Below are 27,861 nucleotides of genomic sequence, written 5' to 3'. Positions count from 1 at the left end.
TGTTCAGTGACTATTGGAACGACCCTGAACTACAATTATGGATGGTGTGGTTTGACATGGATTTAAACCTGGAAGTCATTGATTTTTATAGTTTTAAATTGTTTTTATATGAATTTTATTATGTGATTTAACCTGTTTTAAATGATGTATTTATGTGTGTTTGGCATCTAATTGTTGCCAGTCTGTACACCGCCCTGAGTCGCCTTCAGGCTGAAAAGGGCAGAATAAAAGTGTGGTAAATAAATAAATAAATAAAATTAATTAATTAATTAATTAATTAATTAATATTGAATGCAATGCTTTTAAGTGTTCAATATGCATTAATTTTTATTTAATTTTTATTTTAATGTTTATTGGAATTGTATGTTGTTTGAAGGCTTTGAATAATTGCATATATGTAATCTGCCTTTAGTCCCCTTTGGTAAAGGCGAGGTATAAATAGGGTAAATAAATAGCATCAAAACATGATCACATGCAGTCTGGATCTCCCACCCAAAAGGAAGTCTTATGACTTACGCTAGTGAAAAAAAGAATAGCTTTTAAAGCAGTCACCCACAGGACAGCAATAGAAGAAGGACAACTATATTTATTTATTTACGCTATTTCTACCCAGCCCATATCAGCCTAAAGGCGACTCAGGGCGGTGAGCAGTCAGCACAATTCGATGCCATATATAAAAAACATACATCAATAAAAATAAAGCCAACACATTACAATGTATCTAAAAACATCAAATCATTGAACAATAAACTATGTCGTCATGTTCAGTCCTCATCCGTTCCGTCGTCTTAGCCATCCCTGGGTCAATTTCCTATTCAAGTTTGTCTATACGCAGTAAGACCAATAGCAGGCACTATTATCCAGATGTAATTGCGATTTACCTGCCTCGTGTGATGAGACTCAAAGAGACATATCTGAACTAGTAGGCTAGTGTAAGATAAAGTAAAATATCTCACACTGATATGAGTGAGGCAGGGTATCTGATGCCATCTTTATGGGATTCTTTTGTACACATTGCTCAAAATTTATTTATTTATTATTTGCTACATTTGTATACCGCCCCTCTCAGCCTGCAGGCAACTTGGAGCGGTTCACAAGGCAACAATTCAATGTCAACAACATCATAAAAACTTTAAAACATTTAAAGACAATAACCAATCAATTAAGACCATAACAAGAGTAAAAAAATCAAGTAGAGGGTAACAGTAATTAATTAATTAGATGTACAGTCATTCCAAATCTACCCACCACCACAATTCAGTTCCTCAAGTCTCACTTATAACATATCAACAACAAAAAAAAAACCCTTCACTTTCTTCTGTGTGACAGTTACACAACTCTCTCGCTCTCGGCCGTGTGCCACCCGGATGAATCCTGAAAGAAAACATCAGCGCTTCTCAGCAGGAAGCTCACTGGAATGGCTGCCCTCTTGGCCGTGTGATAGACAGATGAATCCTAGCGAGTGAAAATGCTGTGAAGGGGAATGAGCTGCAAAGCTTTTTTCTGTGATGTCAAACCCTTAATAGATGCTTTTTTTAAAAAAAAAAGACCCGAAGTGGCTACTGCTTGGTTTTGCAAGCAGACAGCTGCCTTCTTAGAGAGTGGTCCTAACTTGTCAAGGTGATCAAAGGCGAGCTAAGCCAACACAGAGAGAACTCGAGAGAATTACTTAACGTGACCTTTATCCAGATTTAACGCTAGGCTAGTTCAGATTGCACTGAATCTAAACCCAGCTCAGCATAAGAGGGTTGGGAATGACCTTGAACAACCTTGACCTTACACTAGATTGGCCAAAGCTATGTTAAATCAAAGCTTTTCCCAAACTAGGAATTGCTAATAATTTATTTTATCCTGACCTATCTATGCTAGTGTAAGGTTTTACCATGACCTTATTTTATCCCATTGTCCCTGGAATGGAAGAATTTGTATCTCATGTAACTCTGTTGTTTCTCATTCCATCCAAATGAAGCAGTTTGTGCCTAATTCGAATTCCTTATTGGCGACACGTCCTTTGAGATATGATTGCACTGTCAGGCCTCCCAATCCGAGCCCATTGTAGAAAGCTTAAGAACAAAATTATACTGCATTCATAAGAAAAATGGAAAAGCAATGGAGTTGCTCTCAAAATTGCCGTAACATGAAAGCTTGAAAATGTAAGAATTCTAATTTTGAACAAAGCCAAGGGGCCATTCGTGAAGTGTCCTCGCACCAGAGGTGGCCTCCAAGTGCCTCCAGAAATCTCCCTAACAGGACATGATACAAACAGAGTCAGAGTCATGATAGAAACAGACATAAACACACACACTGTTGTTTTCCTTGAGCATCTTGATATTAGGATGTATAACCAAAAGGAACTAAGAGCTGAAGCAACCCCCCAAAGAAAAGCTGCAACATTTGGAGTTCAGACAGTGTTATAGGGCAGTGTACATCCTTAAAAAAAACTGGTGTTGTTTCAAGTTCCTTTCCTTAGGATTGCTGACCCATACCCGTAATGCAGGTATGGGTAAACCAAGGCCCAGAGACAGCCCTTTGGACTCTTTTCTCCTCTCTCACACCATCCTATCCTTCCTTCTCTCTCACCTTCCTCGTTCCATCCTTCCATTCCTTATCTCCCTCTTTCTGCTTCCATCCTTTCTTCTCTTCTACCCTTTCATCCTTCCTTCCTTCCCTCTTTCCTCCCTCCTTCCCTCTCTTCCTTTCTCCTTCCTTTCCTTTTGTCTTACCTTCATTTTCTTTCCTCTCTCCCTCCCTCCACTCCCTTCCACCTTTGCTTCCTTCTCTTCCTCCCTTCCTCCCTTCCTTCTCTTTTTCCTTCCCCTTTCCTCCTGGGAGATGTTTAGCTGGAAGAAGAGAAGGTAGAGAGGGAACATGAGAACCATGTTTCAAGATTTAAGCAGGTGTCCCATTGAGGAGGAAAACTGACTTTCTGCTGCTCTAGAGACCAGGGTACAAGGGAGTAATGGTTTCTAATGGCAAGAAAACAGGTTCGACTGAAAAGAGTAGGAAGAACTTCCTGAGAGGAAGAGCTGTTGGAGAGTGTCATAGGCTGCCCCCGAGTGTGGTGGAGGCTTTTCCACAGAGGCAGTCTATTAGGAGTGCTTTGATTGTGCCTTCTTGCATGGCAGGGGATTGGACCGGATGGCCCTTGGGGGTCTTTTCCAGCTCTAGGATTCTATATCAGGAGTAGGCAATATGGGGTTTAATGGATACAATTTTCTCCCATCCACCATCTCATCCTGACCAAGGCTAACCGTCTTGGGATCCAAACATTTCTCACCTTTCCTTCACTTTCTGCCTCCGAAAGCAAAGAGGAAAGAGAGGAAAGGGGAGAAAAGGGACTTGAAGAGAACCCCCTCTCTCCTGATCGCCCACCCCACTCCGGCCCACCATGTGGTCCCCAAATTAGAAAGTTTGCCCATGCCTGCCATAATGAATATTGCAACTATTCAACATTTGTTCATTAAGGGATAGATAAGCTAAAACCTTATCACATAATTCTGGGGGGTGAGAGGCAAGTATGTACAGAAATACATGGAATTATCCGGGAGCCCCCGGTGGCGCAGTGGGTTAAAGCACTGAGCTGCTGGGCTTGTTGATCGAAAGGTCGCAGGTTCAATTCCGGGGAGCGGTGTGAGCTTCCGCTGTCAGCCCTAGCTTCTGCCAAGCTAGCAGTTCGAAAACATGCAAATGTGAATAGATCAATAGGTACCGCTCCGGCGGGAAGGTAACGGCACTCCCTGCAGTCATGCCGGCCACATGACCTTGGAGGTGTCTACGGACAACGCTGGCTCTTCGGCTTAGAAATGGAGATGAGCACCACACCCCAGAGTCAGACATGTCAGGGGACTACCTTTACCTATTCTGAAACTAGAGGGGCGAAATGGAATTGATAAACTGAAATGTAAAAAAGTTCGCGTTCTTATTTTATGGTGTGTGGTGCAGTGGGTTAAACCACTGAGAAGCTGAGCTTGGTGACCGAAAGAGCGACATGAGCTTTCGCTGTCAGCCCCAGCTTCTGCCAACCTAGCAGTTTGAAAAAATGCAAATGTGAATATATCAATAGGTACCACTCTGGCAGGAAGGTAACCGTGCTCCATGAAGTCATGCTGGCCACATGACCTTGGAGGTGTCTATGGACAACACCGGCTCTTTGGCTTAGAAATGGAGATGAGCACCAATCCGCAGAGTCAGGCATGACTGGACTTAATGTCAGGGGACAACCTTTACCTTTTTTTAAAAAAAATCTATGTTGTAAAATATTGACTTTCTTCATCTAAGTTGGATTGTTATAAGAATCTCCATTTACTACAATTCATCCTTCCAGGGTTTCTTTTTAAAAAAGCAATATAAGCATACATCCAGATTTTCAGGAGCAAGCCCGAGCAGGTTGGCTTTGTGTGTGTCTGTTTATATACTTTCAAGTCACCTTGACTTATGGTGAGTCCATGAATTCTGTAGAATTTTCTTAGCTAAACAATACTCATGGGTGATTTGCACCTTCTTTCCTCCGAAATATAGCCTACAGACAGTACCTAGCATCTGTTTAAATCTAAATTTTGGATAGCATATGTGTTGTGTCCCCCTCTAGTGGCTGCTCTCTGGGAGGAAAAATCTTAGTAGCTTCAGGTTTTGAGATAGTGCTGCAAACTTTTGGGACACAGAGAATAGATTCTTTCCTAACTGAATTTAGAAAGTCTTCGAATTCATGTGGCTCATTCAAGCAGAATTACTTGCTTTGGGGTTTTTTGACTCCTAATTTGCAATTGTGTGGCCATTAGGTTGGATTTCTTCTTTTAAAATGTTGTGACATTGCTCTAGGACAGGTACAGGCAAACTTGTGCCCTCCAGGTGTTTTGGACTTCAACTCCCACCATTCCTAACAGCATCCGGCCCCTTTCTTTTCCCCCTCAGCCCCTTAAGCGGCTGAGGGGAGAAAGGAAAGGGCCTGAGGCTGTTAGGAATGGTGGGAGTTGAAGTCCAAAACACCTGGAGGGCACAAGTTTGGTCATGCCTGCTCTCGGATCTCTTGCGGGTGAAGAGCAGTTTATATAATTTTTGTAAATAAATAAATTCCTATTGCTTGGAGTGAACTCAGATGTAGCTCGTGACTTGAAAAAGAACTGGGTTTGTCATTTGTTTTATAGAAACCTTTCTCTTCTCCATACGGTAGTCTGGAAGCCAGATGTGAGTTTTGTCTGATGATTTTCACTTTTTTTTACTAGTGACCACAGCCTTCATAATAAGGTTGGAGCCATGTAAGGATTTCAGTCTTTGGGCATCTGAACTGAGGCCCAGCCAGACAATTGCATGCCAGATCCAAAACAGAAACTTGGAAGTCCAGGATTATCACCATCATGCTGCTGCATTTCCTTTTTGCCCTGTCTATGACACAGCTGTAAAATATTATTGTTTACTCATGTTGCCGAGAAATTGGATGTACTTAAAGTCTCATTTATCCAACATAAACAAGCTGGCAGAACATTGGATAAGTGAAAATGTTGGATAATAAGGAGCGATTAAGGAAAAGTCTATTAAACGTCAAATTACGTTATAATTTTACAAATTAAGCACCAAAACAGCATGTTTTACAACAAATCAACAGAAAAAGCAGTTCAATACATGGTAACTGAATCCCGCCCGGAATCCCTTTGGAAAGATAGAGCAGAATATAAGTAAAGTCATTATTATTATTATTATTATTATTATTATTATGAATGTTATGTACTAATTACTGTATTTACAAATTTAGCACCAAAACATCGCAATGTATTGAAACAGCTGTGGATCCGGGCGGGAGGCAGCCTGTGTTGGATAATACAGAATGTTGGATGAGCGAGACTCTACTGTACTTAGTTACTGGTTACTAGTTACAGATAACTAGTTGTTTCTATTTAATTGTTTTTTACTGGTTATAATGCATTACACTGTAAGTGTAACTTAAATGAAAGATAATTTCATTGGGCATCTTTCGAGAGTGCTTTCATTTCTTATTCCTGAATGTCAAGATGTTGAATTTGGTGACCCCTGAAGAAACTTGAAGTTCAAATATTCATACCTTATATTATGTTACAGTAAGTTGTAGCAGGACCAAGTGTTTTTCTGTGTGTGTTGAAGAAAACCCTTATGATGGTAATTATTATGTGCAGCTGGTAATGTAGGTCAACCAACAGTCTTGGGCCACATCCGATGGGGTATAACTGTATGGGTTTTTAGAATACAGTTCTAGAGAGCTTTTTCTCTGAGGAGATCTATGCTCAAAGGCTCTGCTCTGAGGAGCAGATTGGAGAGAAGCTGTTATGCTGCTCTAAAGGAGGCTATGGTGGAATAGCTGTTTACTCAAGGTTTATGCTTTTGCTCTCTTATTTGACTTAAGATGAAGATGCCTTATTTTGTGTTCCTTACAAAGACTATGTAAGTTTCTTGCACTGTTTGTTTTTTGTATGCAACATTGCAAGTTTGTGTTTCATCTCTGCTATTAAGAGTAAATATTTTTCTGTTCATTTTTCCTCTGGTCTGTGTGTCTTGTGCATGGGACGTGGGTAGGATCCGCTTGCTGCACGATATTCATTCCTTTTTAGTTGTGAGGACAGTGTTTCCATTACATTTGAGTTGCTTGTGTTACATTTGCAAGAGGGTGGCCTCACAACAGGCCCGTAGCCAGGATTTCGTTTCGGGGGGGGCTAAAAAATTTTCAGGGGGGGTTTCGGGGGGGGGGGCTGAGTTTCGGGGGGGGGCTGAGTCTGAGTGAAAGAGGGTCTAGCCTAGCAAACCTTTTGTATCATTACCCCAATACCCCCATACATATGGGATATATTGAGAATGGTGATCAAATCATGATATTAATAAACATAACAGTTTAAATAATGCACCAGTAAGGCCTTTTCGCGAACCACCATGAGAATTTCGGGGGGGGCTGAAGCCCCCCGAGCCCCCCCCCTGGCTACATGCCTGCCTCACAAAGTGGCGAAGGAGGAGGAACACAACATGCTTCTAGTGCTGGCTCATGCTGTCCTCCAAGCTCTGTTGGGCACGCCAAGGCAACAGTGATATAGAGGGTTGTTGCTCTTGGATTTTCAAAGCAATTAATAGACGCACCCTAAGAGAGGCTGTCCTTCAGCAGAGTTTTAGTATCAGTATGTTTGAGAGGACAAGTCAGTGAGACTTTGAAATACTTGAGTGCGATAATCGTTTTAAACTGTTACAGTACTTTTATTATCAGTGTTAATTGAACATTTTCTGAATAATAGAGAGAGGTCTGATTCATCAGCATACATTTGGTTTGGCTTGATGGTGATTTGTGAAGCCACATTTTCTGCTCTTCCTGATAAATGAGTAGGCATTCAAAAAACCAGCAGGTATCCAGTTTTAAAAGCTGTGAATCTTGAAAGGTTTTCAGCATTCAGCATGCAATTCACTTGTAATAAAGGCAGTCCTTCTGGAAAGAGACACATTTTATAATAATTTTCAGTCACTGTTCATCACTTGTCGGTCTGGTGATTAAAATATTTCAGTTATCCACTCAACTCAAAATATACATCATGACACAATGAACAGCTAGCAATAAAATGTTTGATGTGGTAGCTAAAAAGACAATGCAATTCTAGACTGCATTAATAGGCGTATAGCATCTAGTACCACTTTTATTCTGCTTTGGTCAGACCTCCCCTGGGCATCACAGATCAAGAAGGATATTGACAAGCTGGAACAGATCTAGAGAGGATGAACAACATTTCAAAAGGTCTGGAAGTCAAGCCCTATGAGAAGCAGCTTAGGGAGATGGATATGTTTAGCTTGGAGAAGAGAAAGTTGAGAGGAGGCATGATTGCCATGTTTAGATATTTGGAAGGATGCGCCTGTACCTTGAGAAACCAGACTTACCCATGGTGGTCCACACTCTTCTCACATCTAGAATAGACTACTGCAATGCACTGTACGCGGGGTTGCCGTTGAAGACTGTTCGGAAGCTTCAAGTGGTCCAATGGGCTGCAGCCAGATTTCTCATTGGGCAGCATACAGGAAACTTGCAGTTTCTCAAGTCACTTCTGACACACACACACACACACACAAGTGTACAGGGAGCACACAACCCTCCCTGTTACATCAGCTCCACTGACTGCCAGTCTGCTACCGAGCACAATTCAAATTGCTGGCATTAGCCTATAAAGCAGTGGTTCTCAGCCTGTAGGTCTCCAGATGTTTTGGCCTTCAACTCTCAGAAATCCTAAAAGCTGGTAAACTGGTTGTAGGCCAAAATACGTGGGAACCCATAGGTTGGGAATCACTGCTATAAAGTCTTAAACTATTCCTGCCTTGCTTACCTATCTAAACATATCTCCCTCTATGATCCACCTTGGAGATTAATAGGTTCTGTGGTGGCCCCTCTCTCAGTCCCACCTCCTGATGCGGCTAGTGGAGACAAGAGACAGGGCCTTCTCAGTGGTGACCCCTTGTCTGTGGAATTCCCTCCCTAGCAAAAATAGAGCAGCCCCCTGACTCCTATCCTTCAGAAAGAAAGTAAAAAAACTTGGTTATGAGACCAAGCTTTTGGAAAGCAAGTTTTGTGTGTAATAAGAGAATAAGGAATAGTGAAATGACAAATGAAACATCCTTTGATCACGATTTTGGATGGCATGATTTTAATAATTGGTTTTAAATTGTGTTGTTTTAATGTGTTTGGTTTTAATGTTATCCTTTATTTTATTGTATGTCATTCATGGCACCTAATTGCTGCCTATTTTGTAAGGCTGCTCTGAGTCCCCTTCGAGGTGAGAAGGGCAGGATATAAATGAAGTAAATAAATGAATAAATATTGAGGAGGAAGCAAGTTTGTTTTCTGCTGCTTCAGAGACTATGACACAGAGCAATGGATTCCAATTGCAGGAAAAGAGATTCCGCCTGAACATCTCACAGTCTCCTGACTGTGAGAGCCGTTCAGCAGTGGAACTCTCTGCCCCGGAGTGTGGTGGAGGCTCCTTCTTTGGAAGCTTTTAAGCAGAGGCTGGATGGCCATTTGTCAGGGGTGATTTGAATGCAATATTCCTGCTTCTTGGCAGGGGGTTGGACTGGATGGCCCATGAGGTCTCTTCCAACTCTTTGATTCTATGATTCTATGTGCTCCCGGGGACTTCTCTGAAGTTTTTAAAGCAGATGATAGATGGCCATCTCTTAGAAGGGCTATCAATGTGTGTGCATGCATGGCATGCCTTGTTTCCGAGGAACCCATGTTGACTTTGCATGAATATGGCATTCCTTTCTAAGTGCCTACAGATCATTTGTTGTCTGTTTGCCTTCCTGCTCAGTTCTAGGGTTCATCCTCCCTCATGTCCCACCTGGGGGGATACTGTAGTGCTGATCTTTCTGTCCTACCCAGCAATGCTAACCAGTATTTGGTATGACTTTTTGGAGGTTTTTTGTAGCAAGAAGCAGGCAGAAATGATCACCAGTTATGTGTTTGCAAATTCCCAGGTGCTTGATAGCATCTTTTGGTTGTTCAGCTCAGGCAGTAAAGAGAAAGGTCTTATCTGTCTCCTACACATCTATGGTTGGTGAGTTAAGGGGATTTGCTATACAACAGTTCTGTAAGAGCAATTGAGGTGATTGGTGCCATGTTACAGATGGGAGGCAGTCTTGGTTTAGGTTATTGACAGATACAAATGGCAGATACTTCCAGTTCACAATGATCATGGGAAAGAATTTAGATTATAATATAGTATATATGCAGCTATTCTCATAGCTTTTTAAGAGCTGGAACCATATTGATTATTTATTTATTTCTCATGTCAGAAGCAAATTGAGGGTATCGTTATAAACAAAGTTAAAAACTTGAAATTCTGCTAAATGTCCTTTGACCAGAAGCTGGCCACTTGGAGTGCCTCTGGTATCGCTCCACTGTGCATGTGGCACAGCTCAGGTTGCACTGTAGTAGGTGGTCTGTGGTTTGCTCTTCTCCACATGCACATGTTGTGGACTCCACTTTGTGGCCCCATTTCTTAAGGTTGGCTCTGCATCTCGTGGTGCCAGTCCGCATTCTGTTCATCGCCTTCTAGATCGCCTGGTGTTCTGTGTGCCCAGGAGGAAGTATCTCATCTGGTATCAACCACTGAATGAGGTTCTGGGTTTTAGTCTGCCACTTTTGGACTCTGGCTTGCTGAGGTATCGCAGTTGATTTTAGGAAGCTATTTCTTGATTTAAGGCATTGGCTTGCTGGCTGATATCTGAACAGAGGATGGGCCGGAGAGGTCATTGCCTTGGTCCTTTCATTATTGGCTGCTACTTCCCAATGGATATCAGGTGGTGCAATACTGGCTAAGCAGTATAATTTCTGCAGTGATATTGGGTGTAGACATCCTGTGATAATGTAATATGCCTCATTAAGAGACACATCCACTGTTTTAATGTGGTGAGATGTGTTACACGCTGGGCATGCATATTCAGCAGCAGAGTAGCAAATTGTAAGGGCAGATGTCTTCACTGTGCCTGGTTGTGATCCCCAGGTTGTGCCATTCAGCTTCTGTATGATGTTATTTCTAGCACCCACTTTTTGCTTGATAGTCAAGAGTGCTTCTTGTAAGTCAGAGCACAGTCCAGGCTAACTCCCAGCTATTTTGTTGTGCTCCCAGGTAATCCTCAGAGCTCGAGAGGCTTGTTTGTCCTTATTGATGATCGGTTTATTTAAACAAGAAATGTTGCTCATTTGTATAATGCAGTTTATGTATCCACAAATGTCTCTACCCCTTTACTATGATGCTAGTTTTGTTGTTGAGTACTTTCTTGTGCCATCTTAAAACCAGTCACGTAGCAGCCACATTTCCAGAAATAACTTCATCTTAAGTTATCAAGGTTTTGCATCAGTTCAACTCCCAAGTCCCAATGACTTTTTCATTCTTCCTTTTATTTCTGAAATAAACATTAGTTTCTTTCAATAGAGAGCTTATGGGCAATTTTATGTTGTTTTTTTCCACAACTAGGATTAAATGCAATTTTGCTTTGATGTGGCATCAAATCATAGGATGTATGGGGAATTGGATCAGAGAAAGCAAAAACGGTTCACAGCTTTAACTTGGCAATTACATCCCTCGAATGCAATGCTCAGCTTCACAGCCTAGAGAGGAAGTGGGAGTCAGAAGTGGGATTATTCATATTCGTCTGTAAGAAAAGGCTCTTTCCTCCTGGTAGATGTCATATCTACCATTTTCTTTCACAATAGGGTATAAAACAGTTTAGGGGTTTGTTAATAATCAAGGTTTCCTGAGAACAAAATAAATAAAAGTCCTGCTTTTTACATCACTTTTATATTGTTACATTTTTATGTCTTTCAGCAAAAAGACATAAAATGTGAGGTTAGAACAAAGGATTGTCCGCCTTCAGCAGCTTTTGGTCAACTAGATGCCTATGAGAAGTCCATAAGCAGGACATTTAGAGCAATATCCATCTCTATCTATAGTTCTTTTGTAATTGACATAAAGAGCTATATTTTCTCTGGTCATGGTAAGATGACTGATGGCCACAGAAAGCCTTATCCCTCAAAAATGTTGCCTACCAATTCAACTCCTTTTATCTGTCCTGAGCCTTTCAGTTTCATTAGGTGATTCTACATTATAATGCTATTAGAAATGATGTACACTATACTCATGGAATGATGTACAGTAAGACAACAGTGGAACTCTCTGCCCTGGAGTGTGGTGGAGGCTCCTTCTTTGGAGGCTTTCAAACAGAGGCTGAATGGGGGGGTGCTTTGAATGCAATTTTCCTGCTTCTTGGCAGGGGCTTGGACTGGATTGCCCACAAGGTCTCTTCCAACTCTATGATTTTCTAAAGTAAATCAAGCTTTTCCCCCACTTTAATAGGTACAGTAGTCTCGCTTATCCAACATAAATGGGCCGGCAGAACATTGGATAAGTGAAAATGTTGGATCATAAGGAGGGATTAAGGGAAAGACTATTAAATGTCAAATTCTGTTATGATTTTACAAATTAAGCACCAAAACATTATGTTTTGCAACAAATCAACAGAAAAAGCAGTTCAATACATGGTAAAGTTATGTAGTCATTACTGTATTTATGAATTTAGCACCAAAACATAGCGGGAGGCAGACTGCATTGGATAATACAGAATGTTGGATGAGCGAAGGTTGGATAAGCAAGACTCTACTGCAGTGGTTCTCAACCTGTGGGTCTCCAGGTGTTTTGGCCTACAACTCCCAGGAATCACAGCCAGTTTACCAGCTGTTAGGATTTCTGGGAGTTGAAGTCCAAAAACATCTGGGTACCCCAGGTTGAAAACCACTGCTCTACTGTCTATATACTGTAGTTTTGTACACCTCTAGCATGTCTTCAACCTTACTCATCTGTTTTGATAAGTTTTCAAATTATCAAATCCATGGAAACACCAGATCAGAATCCTCACACTATCCCTTAGTTCAACAACCTGTAACTTTCAGAATTTGAAACCTCTAAAACCAAATTGTCCAGCCAAACATATCTCACCTAGTGATTTCTGCATCATTGCTGCAGAGTTCTCATGTGGCTCTCTTAAGCTGCCCCGAGTCCCCGTTGGGGAGATGGTGGCTGGGTATAAATAAAGATGATGATGATGATGATGATGATGATTATTATTATTATTATTATTAACACTTCAAGGAACATGCTGAGCAGTGTGCCAGGCTAGAGCCCCATCTCTTTAAGGATCACCATTCCCTAGCAAAGGAGCAAAGCCTCGGAGGGGTAATCGTGATCAGGAACTTCATCAGATCTTAGTCATCCACCAACCCTTTTCAACTTTGGACCTGTCCAAGGTTCTGAAGAATCCATTTCTGAAGACTCTTGGGTCCTGAATGGTGATATGAGTTTGTTCTCCATCAGTCCCCTGATATGGCTACCCTGCCTATCCCTGCTAACCTTCTTCATCCGATCCTGACATATGCATAAACCAAATTAGGGTTGGCAGGTCACAACCTAAACCGCTTTGAGTCCCCCTAAGGGTGAGAAAGGCGGTATACAAATACAATAAATAAATAAACAAACAAATAAAAGACCTTTAAATTTAAATCTACCAAAACACCAGCAATGGCTTTTTATGCTCCTTGCTCATCTAAAGATCAACAACGGCACAGAGGGAAAACAGGAGAGGGAGAGAGAGAAGTCATGCCTCTTAACCTCTCAAAGGGTTTACAGATCCAAGGCATCTCTTCAGATTGTGATCTGCCTATCCTAAACACTATTTAAAATGTATACAAGAAATTGCTTGAACAAAAAAGAAAATAAACTTAACAAAGGCACTGTACAATGATCTGATTATGTGTATTACTTAAAATAAAAATAACTAACATTGACCGGAGAGGAAATTGAAGAATGAACTCTGAAATAAGCGCTGAAGTGGTTGAAGCAAAGCCTGTGGAGTCCACTAATGATCTCTTGGCTATTTGGTTTTGTGGGATGTTGCAAGGTCTCTTTTCTTGCTGTGCAGAGTGCAGCAGTTTTGATTAAGGTTGTTAATAACCAAATTTCTGTCATTTCTCAAGGCCCAATTTAGGTCTTTTTCGCTTGATTAGTCCATGGCTATCACAAGAGATTTTCTGAGTTATTTGTCTTCTGTTGTTGGGCACCCAGCGTGGAATTGAGTGGCTTCTATTGCCGTTTTCTGATTTTTCCTTTCAAATTGTGTGCCCTAAGAATCTGTCTCAAAATTATGCAATGAATACACAAGTCTAAGGGTGCTTTTCGTTTTCTAAATCTCTCTGTTTATAGCCAGAGCCCTGTAGAGCTGCAGTGGCATTGGGGACTTGATTGTGTCCTTGAAGACCTTTCCAAATTTTGTGACTTTCCCCAGGTTGTGGATCAACAGCATCAGGGAACCTATGTTATGGATAACAATGTTAATAATGTTAAGCCAAGACCATAGAAGAATGAGATGGAGGTTGACTAAACGAGACTTTAGCTATCCCTATCACTTGCCCGTGACACACCTGCCATAGTATACCCTTTAGTCCATTTCCACTCCAAGTTGTTGTCAGGTGTGCTTTCAGAACACATGTATGAACTCATACTTGTTTTGTACATCTTTTAACTTTGGCAGTAGGACATCTTCGGCAAATTGGACTCATTAAGCCATGTGCACACAAAGTTGTCCAAGGGGGTATTTTTCTGCACATACAAGAATCAACGTGTGTGCAGTAACTAGAATTTTGTTGATTCGTTCCAAGTACTGTAGACTCACAACACCAACTGTTGAATCAAATTCAGTTGATTTAGTGGGTCTGCAGCAGTCATGACTAATATCATAATAAGATTTAGGCCAATGATCACACTGGGGAGTAGAAAATACTACGACAGAGTTTCATAGATGACAAGGGCTAAATGAACCAAACAGCAAATAACTAGAGAGTTGCTTTGGAAAGGGGAAACATTAACTTGAAGAATTAGACTCAGTGGAAATATAGATCTAGGAATGTCTCCTTGGAGAATAATTTTTTTACTGGTTTATTGCACCGAAACGTGATCACTCTGCAGCTTCATTCTCAACTGGTACTTGCAGAACCTATCAACCTTTCATTTTACTTCCCACAACACTTACAATCTTGTTTGCCAAAGCTTGATTTGCAATGTCTACCAGAAGAAGAGCAATGGGCAGGGATTATGCACTGCTGTTTTGGGTTTTGGTTGCCTATTTTGCTTGTTGATCACAGGGTAGCACTATTGTGGGCTGTTTTCAAGAGCCTGAAAAACTATTTCTTAATAGTTTTAGACACTATTTCCAAGGAGGACCCAACCTCCTTTGAAGACTGTTCAGAAGCTTCAAGTGGTCCAACGGGTGGCAGCCAAATTCCTCACTGGAGAGGCATACAGGGAGCATATAACCTTCCCGCATTTGATTTGAATTGGATTATATGGAAGTGTAGAGGGAGTCTGAGTCTTTCAAAGTAGTCATCTATCTGTGTTAAAAAGTTACAGTGTGTATGTTTGTGTGTACCACAAAGTCTTCTACAAAGTCTTACCAAATAGACTACTGCAACATGCTCTATTTGGGACTGCCTTTGAAGACTGTTCGGAAGCTTCAAGTGGTCCAACGGGCAGCAGCTAGATTCCTCACTGGAGTGGCATACAGGGAGCATATAACCTTCCCGCATCTGATTTGAATTGGATTATATGGAAGTGTAGAGGGAGTCTGAGTCTTTCAAAGTAGTCATCTGTCTGTGTTAAAAAGTTACAGTGTGTATGTTTGTGTGTACCACAAAGTCTTCTACAAAGTCTTCCCAAGTAGACTACTGCAACACGCTCTATTTGGGTCTGCCTTTGAAGACTGTTTGGAAGCTTCAAGTGGTCCAATGGGCGGCAGCCAGATTCCTGGCTGCTAGTGTGCTACTGAGCATAATTCAAAGTGCTGGTTTTGGTTTAAACAGTCCCGATCCAGCTTACCTAGTCCAAATGCATCTCCCTCTTTACATCTCGGAAGTTAAGATTTTCTGGGGAAGCCCTGCTCTTCGTTGGTGGGGATGAGAGACAGGGCCTCCTCAGTAGTGGCCTCTCAGCAATGGAACTCCCTCCCCAGCAAAATCAGATCAGCTTCCTGTCTCCTGACCTTTAGGAAGATACTAAAAAATGTGAATGTGAGACCAAGCTCTTGGACAGTAATTTTTCAGTACAATAAGTCAATGCAGAATGATGACTGGAACAGCCTCAGACTTTGATTTTGGATTATGTGGTTTTTAATAATTGGTTTTATATTGAGTTTATATGTTTTTAACTTTTTTGGTTTTAATATATATAGAATCATATAGTTGGAAAAGACCTCATGGGCCATCCAGTCCAACCCCCTGCCAAGAAGTAGGAAATTTGCATTCAAAGCACCCCCAACAGATGAAGTAGTAGTAGTAATAATAACAACAACAACTACTACTACTACTACTACTACTTTATTTCTAGACCACACCTCACTCTCTAAAGGGATTCAAGGGGGTTTACAGGACAAAAACAGCCAAACATTCGGTGCCTTACAAAGTAACAAACAACATCAGGAATAATACAAAATAATACACAACAATAGCAATAAACTTATAATGAAAATTGAACATTGAGATGGGGGATAAACCAATTAGACAATAAACTATAATTATATATATTTAATGTAAACATTAAATATATATCATTAAAAACATGAAGTAAACATGTGTTTACTTCATTTATATGTATGTTTGTGGTGGCATCGAATTGTTGCCTACTGTAAGTCCTTTCAGAGAGAGAAGTAAGTAAATAAATAAACCAGAGTTAAGGGGTGATATGTGACCAGTCACTTGTTCAGTTCTGGTGAGGCTTGGTATCCTTGCTTCTGAATTTGAAATAAAATAGTACAAAGCCGTCACACCTGTTTGCTTTTTTTTAATGGAGATTTTCATCGAGGCTTTCAGCATTTGTTGTAGTTTTCTCTTGTCTGGTAATTTTTGCAGAGTTATTCATATGTAAATTTAATGTGCCCCAGGTATATAAAGCTCTTAAAATATTTTAAAAAATCCAGACCATTTTATGCTGAATTGTTAGTTTTAAAACATAAAGGAACTTGTGTATTGCTGAGACGCTGAGAGAGTTTGCAGACAACACTTCCGTCACCAGCTGTTCTTTGCCTTCCAGACACATCTTTCAAAATTCAATACAAAGAACATGATATTCATCAAGTATTAGAAAATATAATTCATGCCCCTCAAGAAATTGTTCTTCTAGGTTATGTTGTGCCAGCAGATTTGTGGAGTTGTAGTCAGTTGGATATTTTAGACATAATAAACCACAAATGAACTATGATAAAAAAAGACCTCTATGTGTGTGTGCGTGTGCACATGTCTTCAAGAAATATATTTTATGGGATTTTCTTAGGCAATAAATACTTAAAAGTTCCTTCCTCAGAAATATAGCCTATAGCCTTAGTATTAATTTGCAGTAGGAGACCCTGGTGGCACAATGAGTTAAACCCTTGTACATGCAGAACTGCTGACTGACAGGTCAATAGTTGGAATATGGGGAGAGCAGGTTGAGCTCCCTCTGTCAGCTCCCGCTTCCCATGCAGGGATATGAGAGAAGCCTCCCACAAGGATGGCAAAACATCAAAACATCCGGACGTCCCCATGGCAACATTCTTGCATACGGCCAATTCTCTCACACCAGAAGCAACTTGCAGTTTCTCAAGTCACTCCTGACACTGGAATTTAATATAATTTGAAACAAACATTGGTAGAGATATGGAAAGATGACCTAAATAACAATGATTAAGACATTGAACACTGGATCAATTCAATCAAAAATATAAGGATTAGAGAAACACAAAGGAAAATACTGATTAAATGGTACAGAACCCCAATTAAACTAGCGCACATAACTAAAACAACCACAAAATTGTGTTGACTCTTCATTTATTTATTTATTTATTATTTTATTTGCTTTACTTCTATACCGCATTTTTCAGCCTAAGTCGGCGACTCAATGCGGTTTCAAATCTCATTAGGAAAACCAGGAGTGTGTTGTTAGTAAATCTTTACTCATAGTCTTTCTGCATGCATTCCCTTATCAATAAGGATGTGATGTAATTTTTACAGACATAATGCTTTGAATGGATATCGCTAGCAGTACTTCTTGGTTAACTGAACTAATCAATTCGCATTTTAGAGGCTAGTACTTGCTGTTTAAATGGAGTCTAAAATTAAACAGGTGAGCTGTTCAACTGATACAAAATAATCCTACAAAGCATTCTACCAAATTAATGTTTTATTGTATTGTCAAAGGCTTTCATGGCCAGAATCACGGGGTTGTTATAGGTTTTCGGGCTGTGTGGTCATGTTCTAGAATGCTTTTAGAACATTGCCATACAGCCCGAAAAGCCTACCACAACCCAATGTTTTATTGTCTGATATTTTCAGGTTATCTTCAAGGAAACCCATGTGTGAGATTGTGCCATCATGCGGTCAGTTTTTAGTGACCTCATGAATATCATGGGGTTTTCATAGGCAGGGAATACTCGAGGTAGTTTTGACAATTTCTTCTTCTGAAATATAGCCTACTTCTCCTGGTGTTCATTGCTGGTCTAAAAGTTCTAATCAGGGCTGATCCTGCTTCATTCCAAGATTAGACAGGTTCTTCTGCTTTTGGGTTTTTAAATGGTCTCAAAGTGACCAATATGTAGAACATATTGCAATAATTTAACTCACCTATGTGTAACTAAGGCTTACTTCCTCCAGAAATTGGTACAGCAGCTTGAGCGAAAACTCCAGTCTACTGAAATTTATCGATACTTTGAATCCAGGATCACCACAAACTACTAGCCCGATTCTTCAAGGTAGAATGGTGTGTGTTGATGTAACTCTGTCTAAAACTACATGAGAAATTCAGTCTCTCTCAACATATTTCCAACCATCCATGTTATCTGGACTCCTGTTTGGTCTAACTCTCTAGTTACAATACATATGATGACTCACAACCTAGTTCTTTGGTCACCTAATGTTAGGCAGAATTGAGCAGCTACCTCAGGTAGCATATTCTGAATTTTGTAAAAGGGCAGTTAATTGTTGTTCATTTACTGTGCTGCTATTATTTCCAGAAATGTGATGAAATACTCATATGTTCTTCTACTTCACAAGCCAAAATAACTTGCTGGACTTGGCTACTTTGATTTGGGCAGATCATGGTCGGGATGGCAGGTTCTCTTCTGTTGCAAGCAAAAAAATATCTGGGGTTGGCCCAGTATGTAACGTTATGGGTGTTTATGTGAGCATTAATCTGAATGAAGTCCATAAAATTTTATTTCTGTGTCTTAATTTCAGTAGGATTTTATTGCTTGGGTTAATAACTGGCGATCTTGAACACTGTGTTTTTAATTAGACCACCTAATGAATTTTGTTCCAAGAAAGCAGCTCTCTACTTTCTGCTCTCATTCTGGAAGGCCAGCTAGGTGGGGGTTTTGTGTGTATGTGTCAGGAACTACTTGAGAAACTGCAATTCACTTCTGGTGTGAGAGAATGGGCTGTCTGCAAGGATGTTGCCCAGGGGACACCCGGATGTTTTGATGTTTTACCATCCTTATAGGAGGCTTCTGTCACGTTCCCGCATGGGGAGCCAGAGCTGACAGAGGGAATTCATCCGTGCTCTCCCCAGATTCAAACCTCTGACCTGTTGATCCTCAGTCCTGCCAGCACAAGGGCTCCTTTTAGGTGTTGACAAATAGCAATGTTCTTTCTTATGATCAGCCTTAACTTGGCTTACACCAGAATGTCCAATTTAAATGGAAGTAGCTCTCTAATGGCTCAGTTAGTATTTTACCACACTCACTACCTGAAGAGGCTCTAAACTGCTTTGAGTATAATGTAAAAAGCTAAGGGTGTAAAAACCTGTTGTTTAAAGCAGACCTTAGTACAGTATTCCCTCACTTATTGCAGAGATTCTGTTCCAGGACCTCCCACAATAAGTGAAAATCCGCAAAGTAGAGATGCTATATTAATTGTAATATTTATACAGCAAAAAAATGTATACAGCCAAAAATTGGGTCAAAGGCCCAAACAAATCCATTTCCAGCTGCCACCAGAGAAACCAGTGCTGGACACAGGGAAGGCACACTGCCTGGTGTGGCCTTCCACAGCCCTTTTGAAGGCTGTCCGAAGCTCCCAAGGGTGACCAGCCCAGCCAATCAAGGGAGAGCAGGGTCCGCCTCCCATTGGCTAGCCTCCCCACTGGAACTTCTCCCAGAACTGAGGAGGCTACTGGGAAGAAGAAACCCCCTCTGGCGGCATGGCGGTGGAAGGAAGGCAAGGAAGGAGGGAGGGAAGGCGAGGAGGAGGAGAATGGATGTGGGGGCACCAGGCTTGCCTCACGGGCCGTGCAGGGAAAACCTCGGGGGCCACTTAGAGAAAACCATGAAACAGCAAGTCCGTAGTAAGCGAACCACGAAGTGGCGAGGGAATCATAGGGTTGGAAGATACCACAAGGGCCATCCAGTCCAGGGATACACAATCAAAACAAACACATATGATCTTAAACAGGGAAACAACATCTGAATGAATCCAACAGAAGATGGCAAACACAGAAAATATGTTAAAGTCGCTAACAGTAAAAACATTATGGGAAAATAAAGCAAAATTAATTTTCTTGGTAACAGAACCATACGAACACCTGACAAGCCTTTCTGAGAAAGGCATTCCACAATAGAGGTGCTACCGCTGATAAGATTCTTTCCTAGTGAATTTACTTTCCATATCTACTCTGGTTTCTGGCAGACAATGTTTGCATATTGGATCTGTATATCATACTTGAGTGGTATAAATCAGCACTCATATAGTTGTCTAGTGGGTGTGCTACATCTTCTGCTGAATACCAATGTTATACATCGTTAGTTACAAATGTGCTGGAATCACTACTTGTTGTCTCATTGTGCACTGGGGATGCACAACTGTTTCAAAAATCCCTGTGAATCAAATGGTACACTGAAGGTACTGACAAATTGTTATACGCCATTCAAGAATACACAACTTCATGTGAAATGGCTAGATTTGTGGAATTCCACTTACGTATGTAGCCATGGGAGCCCCGGTGGTGCAGTGAGTTAAAGCGCTGAGCTGCTGAGCTTGTTGACCGAAAGGTCGCAGGTTCAAATCCGGGGAGCGGCATGAGCTTCCGCTGTCAGCCCCAGCTTCTGCCAACCTAGCAATTTGATAACATGCAAATGTGAGTAGATCAATAGGTACCACTCCAGTGGGAAGGTAATGGCACTCCATGCAGTCATATCGGCCACATGACCTTGGAGTTGTCTATGGACAACGCTGGCTCTTCAGCTTAGAAATGGAGATGTGCACCACACCCCAGAGTCGGACACGACTGGACTTAATATGTAGCCATGATCAGGCTATGTCCTTTGTACATTTGTCAAAAATGTACAACCACCTATCTAATGAAACCTATAGTAGTCAGTGAAACTGGTAGGTTTATGGCCATAGTTTAGAGAAGGAAAGGCTGGTCAAGGAAAGTAAGCATTTTTTTTCTTCCTCAGTTGTCTATACCCAAGGCAGAGTGATTAGAAGAGACCTACAAAATGCCATCTGTGCTTTTGGTAAATTGCCGTGGTTGGTTTGTCTTTTCATGTACATGAGCATGTGGAAGACACATGACGGATTGCGGTGCTGGAAAGCATTTCTTTCAGCCTTTCATTGGCAGTATATACATAGTGTGAACTAATGAGATAGGATGTCAATATTATTTTAATGAGCCTGTCATTCCTATGGCAACAAGCTGAAATCTATGTGCCTGCAGAGATTAATAGCCTGGAGAACAGCGCAGTGTTAAGAGAGGGTTTATTTATGTTCTCCATCCCTTTATTTCCTCCTTGATGGCATCACTTTTCATGCAGATATCAGTTGCTACTTTCTTTTGCTGGTAAAACATTGCCTTTAACATGGTAAAAGAGGGAAATACTTTGGGAGGGGGCAAACAATCTGGTCAACATCCTTATTCAAGACAGCAGAGCACAAAGTTCTGCCATTATCCAGAACGTGTCCAGAGGAGGGCAACTAAAATGACCAAGGGCCTGGAGAACAAGCCCTATGAGGAGCGGCTTAAGGAGCGGGGCATGTTTAGCCTGAAGAAGAGAAGGCTGAGAGGAGATATGATAGCCATGTATAAATATGTGAGAGGAAGCCACAGGGAGGAGGGAGCAAGCTTCCCTGGAGACTAGGACACGAAACAATGGCTTCAAACTACAAGAGAGGAGATTCCATCTGAACATTAGGAAGAACTTCCTGACTGTGAGAGCCGTTCAGCAGTGGAACTCTCTTCCCCGGAGTGTGGTGGAGGCTCCTTCTTTGGAAGCTTTTAAACAGAGGCTGGATGGCCATCTGTCAGGGGTGATTTGAATGCAATATTCCTGCTTCTTGGCAGGGGGTTGGACTGGATGGCCCATGAGGTCTCTTCCAACTCTTTGATTCTATGATTCTATGATCCTTATGCTAGGGTCTGGGGCAGGACTTCAACTCCCATAATTCCTAACAGCCTCAGGCCCCTTCCTTTTCCCCCTCAGATGAAGTTCAATTCCACTCTGTTTGCTGTGCCCTGCGGAAAAGAGTAGGAAAGGGTTATGGAAGAGGCAGTGGGCGGGATCATGCAAATTCCACACCAGTGGAGAGAATCAGAAACACTGAGATGTCTGTGGTGGAGGAAACACAGAAAATCTAAGACGATATGCGATTTTCCTGCTTCTTGGCAGGTGGTTGGACTGGATGGTCCATGAGGTTTCTTCCAACTGTATGATTCTATGATATTGTCCCCGTATGAAAACCTTCACTTGAGTGGTGAGAGCAGGCTTGTGTTTGTGGAGGACACTGGCAGGGGTTGTACATGTTCACGGCACTCACTGTAACCTGCAATGTCATGAGAGCAAGGACCTTTGCTGGGTCCTCATAGGTGAGGATCATAGCTGTTTTTTGAAGTGGGAACCTGTTTGTGAAAGTGGGCACCCCAGCCACATACACATACATGTTTTCACTTTTATTATGGACTAGACATCCCCTGCCACGCGTTGCTGTGGCCCAGTCTGTGTATATGTGTTTTGTGTGTATATATATATGTATATATATGTGGTTTTGTGCATGCATAGTAGAGTGTGTGTATATAAAATTTACAGTATTTGTATACCACTTTTCTCACCCCGAGGGGAACTCAAAGCGGTTTACATATAAGTAATGGCAAAATTCAATGCCAGTACAAACAATTACAATTATACACTACAATTAGACATAAATCAAGTTAAAAACAGTACATCCACAAGCAATAAAAATCATTAAAACAATAAAACAGTCTCGTCCATCGAATCGCTGTTCCAGTCATTGTCTTTCTGAAATGCTGCATACATTTACTTCTACTGCCCGAAGGCCTGGTCCCAAAACCATGATTTTAATTTTTTTTCTAAAAGGCAGGAGGGAGGAAGCGGATCTTACCTCATTTGGGAGTGTGTTCCATAGGCGGGGGGCCACATCCAAGAAGGCCTTGTCTCTTATTTTTGCTGTATAAGTCTCTTCCACTGTGTTTTTCAGTGTTTTTATGAGTGATGGTCATTTGTTGGCCTGATATGTGTATTGTGTCCAAATTTGGTGTCAGTTCGCCCAGTGGCTTTTGAGTTATGTTAATCCTACAAATGAACATTACATTCTTATTTATATAGATATTAGGCATGCAATATCCAAAAGAAGGATGTTGGATGATGCTTGGGTACTTTGCCATGGTACTTTCATCATTGTGGCAGAATATAAATATTTCAGATCAATCAATCAATGTTTGCATTGATAACATTGTTCCCTTTTCCCTTATGAGTAAAACTGCAAGCACATTTTTTGTTAAATTGAGATAAGGCTACCATGGACTGGCAAAAATGCTTTAAGCCTTCAGGGTTTTTTTTGGTCATCCCTTAGTTGACAAAGATGAATGCTGTTGTGTTAACCTTAAAATAAAAGCATGTATGACCGCAGAGATGAACTAAATTTAGTTTTCTGCCTGCAAAGAAGCATCCTGTAGTGACCTTTATAAATGATGAGAGGGCATTTGAGGTTGACCTTTGCTTTAACAATTTGATTTTGTATCACTAGAATGAAACTTTATCACAGCTGGCAGAACTGGGTTCCTCCATTTCTTTAGATATAGGCACAGCCAGTATTTAGGGTTACTCATCAAGGACAGGAAATTTACAGTTCTATAGGTTGTTATTATACACATTCCTGTGAGGTATGTACAGTTGAAATATGCAACGAAAGATATCAAAATATATGTGAAAAACCTTCAGAGAAATTGACTCCACCATACTCCAGGGCAACATATCCCACTGCCAAACAGCTTTTACTATCAGGAAATTCTTCATAATATTTAATGATGTACCCTATTTACTCAGATGTAATGCTCCCTTTTTTGACTCAATTACCTCAACAAAATTGCAACAAAATTCACGTAATATTAGTGCTTTTTTCATGTCAGGAGCAACTTGAGAAACTGCAAGTCGTTTCTAATGTGAGAGAATTGGCCGTCTGCAAAGACATTGCCTAGGGGACACCCAGATGTTTTGATGTTTGACCATCCTAGTGGGAGGCTTCTCTCATGTCCCCGCATTGGGAGCTGAAGCTGACAGAGGGAGCTCAACCTGCTCTCCCTGGATTCAAACCTGCGACCTATCGGTCAGCAGTCCTGCCAGGACAAGAGTTTGGCCCATTGCACCACAATATCTTGATTCTGAGCCAAAGCAAAAGGGGAAACTCCCAAGCTTTATGTGGGTTTTTTGAAACATGACCGCAGAGTAAGCATGCAAGACAATAAGAAAATTGAATTGTTAGTGTCTTCTCTTTCCTTGTCTATGATTCATTTCAGGGTAAGTGTCCTTGCAAGCAAATCATGTTATTTTATTTGGCAGAGGTGCTCAGAATTCACTGTCCTGTGGAAAACGGCTTTGGGATGTTAACAAACAAATCCTAACAACATTCCCTCCAGCAATCCTGCTTTGGCAGGGTCAGACACAATTCATCTTCTGTCATCTCAATTTTTCAGCAGCTTTTGAATTCAGCCTACTTCTATTACAGTAAACTAGGCATGGGCAAACTTCGGGCCCCCAGGTGTTTAGGACTTCAACTCCCACAATTCCTAACAGCCTCAGGCCCTTTCCTTTTTCTGGAAAAGGAAAGGGCCTGAGGCTGTTAGGAATTATGGGAGTTGAAGTCCAAAACACCTGGAGGGCCGAAGTTTGCCCATGCCTGCTGTAAACTGATTTCAGAATACAAAAGTATTATGCACTCAATTCAGTAGTTGGGAGGGGAAGCAAAGGGAATCTTCTACTTCCCAGTAGGCTCAGGAAAAGCAAACTGATGCAGATTTTCCTGGAGTGCATCTACACTGTAAAATTAATGAAGTGTTTCACCACTTTACCTGCTATGAAACAATTCTATGGAATCCTGGAACGTGTAGTTTGGTGAGGCACCAGCACTCTTTGCAGGGAAGGCACTCTTTGCAGAGATCATGTAAAACTACAGCTACCATCATTCCATAGCCTTGAGTCAGTGCATTTAAAGTAGTGTCGAACTGCCTTAATTCTACAATGGAGATGCAACCTTAGCTTGTCATCTTGTCATTAATAATTTTTGCCATCTTGATCACACTCCGATGTTGCTTGACCACACATTCTCCAGTTTCCATTTGTGAATCACTGATAGTGCAACAGATAATTCAGCATAAACACTCTTGGTAACTATGTATTGTCGAAGGCTTTCATGGCTGGAATCACTGGGTTGTTGTAGGTTTTTTCAGGCTATATGGCCATGTTCTAGAGGCATTCTCTCCTGATGTTTCGCCTGCATCTATGGCAAGCATAGGATGCTTGCCATAGATGCAGGCAAAACATCAGGAGAGAATGCCTCTAGAATATGGCCATATAGCCCGAAAAAACCTACAACAACCCACTCTTGGTAACTTCTTGTATTATAACAAAGCTCCCAAATGGTTGACATAACAACAAAAATAAACAAGCAACCGAATATAAAATAAAGATGCCATGAACATCAAGGGACAAGGATTACATTATATTCCATTTAGCAAACAAAACGTTTTTTTTCTAAAGCAAAGTCTTGACTTTCTAACATTTCATAAGGTTATAAGTTGCAAGAGCAGAGATGTCATGAGGGCGTAACTCTACTCATGTAGTATACCTCTGTATACACTAGGTCAGTGGTTACCAACCTTTTTTTTTTTTTTTTACCAGGGACCACTTTGACCAGGAACCACTCTCCAACATTAGTACCAAAAGGGTTACAAATCGGTTTTTGGTCAACTTTAGAGTCACTTTGATTATTTGGGGTGCTGATTCAGAAAATTGCATTTGATAGACCACATCAACTCTAGTTTCTGTTATGGAACATATAACATCCAGTAGTTGCTATCTGCTCACCCAGAGAAAACCATATTTAATAAGCCTCGGCACTATAAGAGGGTTTCGTGAGACAGTCACTCTTTTTGCAACGGTGTAGTAACGGTGAAGCTGCAGACGATATTTTAGTCCTTGTGGATCACTGGTGGTCCATGGACCACAGATTGGGAACCACTGCACTGAGCAGTAGAAAACATTTCCTCTCTTACTCTCTACCAGTTCTGTATGGTTTCACTTTTAACTCGTTATCAGTTTATCAAAGCTGAAATATAAGATGCAGTAGTTTCCCCGATGGATTTATAAATGTAGTAAACAGGATTTGTGAAGGCCTTCCAAATGGGATTTGTCCTTCACCTAATAAAAGGTGTCATTTTTCAAACTCCTAGAACCCTTTAGGTAGTATTTTTAAACCCAGAGGGGGAAATGGCTCTCCGTGGGATTCATCCTCTTTCCTTTAAATAACTCTGCTTTTCTTCAGCCAGAGAGATATGGTGCAAGTTTTATGTGCAGTGGCCCAGAGCGAAGATGGAGAGGCTGAAAGGATCCTTTTCCCCCTTCGGTTTTTTTGCTCATCCAAACAGAAACATCTCACAAAGCACTCAAGCGGTTTTCCACATTAACATTATTTTGTTTTACTCTGTTTAAAGAGTCACCTTGGAAACGGAAAGTAGGAACTGTCTTGCAATGAAATAATTGCTGGCTGGATCCAAATCCCAGATTCTGTTAACAAATGTATCATCAGATACCTTCAAGCTCTGCCCCACATTAAAATCTATTGTGTTATTTGTCTTCGGTATAGTCATCCCACCATAATTGCTGGGGCTAGGGCAGGCATGGGCAAACTTTGCCCCTCCCGGTGTTTTGGACTTCAATCTGGATTTTATATGGCAGTGTAGACGGGGCCTTTCTCCTCCCTTTTGGGACCTCCTATTAGGTCTCTATGAGAGCTTGCTATTTTCACACAGGAGGCTGTTGCTTCTCAGTGTTAACTCTGAAAACATTTATAAATTATTTGTAAGCCTCCTATACACAAAACATAGTCAAGAATGCAGGTCTTTCTCCCCTCTTGCCACTTTTCCCTGAAAATCCATCATGAGAATGACACTCTTTCCAGAATGGCAGTGGGCTGTTCTTATCAACCCTGGCAGGAGCACAAAATAGGGTTATCTTGATTTTGTTGCAAAGGTTGCAGCCATTATTTTCATAAAAGTAACTCTTGGCACCAGCTTCAGCAGAGTCTGTACTAGCCTCACATAAAAACACAGTGGCTTCTCAAAAGCAATTAGATCCATCTTTGACATGAGGAGCAAATGTTCTTTCTGTGCTTTAGAAACCAAGCAACTGGGAAACAGGTAACCTACATTGGTGGAATAAGTACAACCCACAACTAAGTTTATTTATCAGTGTATAACAAGGCATTTCTATGGTTTGACTTAGAGGATAGCATGCAGTGGTATTGTTCCTCTGTCTAATTATCAGCTTTTTTGGTGGTACACACTTTTCTATCTTTTCACAGACAAATGAAGACCTTTTATTTTGCTGGACATTATAGGAGGAAACGATTTCAAGTATTGTGTTGTTTTGGTTTTCTGGTATTATTTTGAACAGTTATGCTTTTAATGGCTTTTTAATTTAATGAAAAATTTCATTATACTGTGCAACATCCATATCCGTGAGAAATGCATGCCCAGATTTGTGTGGATACATGAAACCACAGATAACAACAGATTCTATTGAAATGAAGTACTTCCAACCTGTGTATACCCTGGAAGTCCTAGAAAATGCCTAGAGATGCCATATTTTGTCAGAAGTGAATAAATAAAATGTACTGGCCCCATGGGAACAGGAGTCATACTGTATTTTTACTTTTTTGTAAGATGTAATTATTTGAGCTGTAAGCCACCTTGAGTCCTCAATTGGGAAATACCAGATACCATCATTGTTATT

General features: G+C 41.0%; 1 protein-coding gene across 6 annotated transcripts in view; it reads left to right on the top strand.

Moving 5' to 3' along the window:
• Positions 1-27,861, top strand: part of SLC8A1 (solute carrier family 8 member A1) — a 426,510-nt gene that overhangs the window by 301,100 nt on the left and 97,549 nt on the right. The window lies entirely within an intron of this gene.

This window comes from Anolis sagrei, chromosome 1, assembly GCF_037176765.1.
Source record: "Anolis sagrei isolate rAnoSag1 chromosome 1, rAnoSag1.mat, whole genome shotgun sequence".
NCBI lineage: Eukaryota > Metazoa > Chordata > Lepidosauria > Squamata > Dactyloidae > Anolis > Anolis sagrei.
Note: the sequence above shows the minus strand (reverse complement) of the source record. Positions and strands in the feature narration are given on the sequence as shown.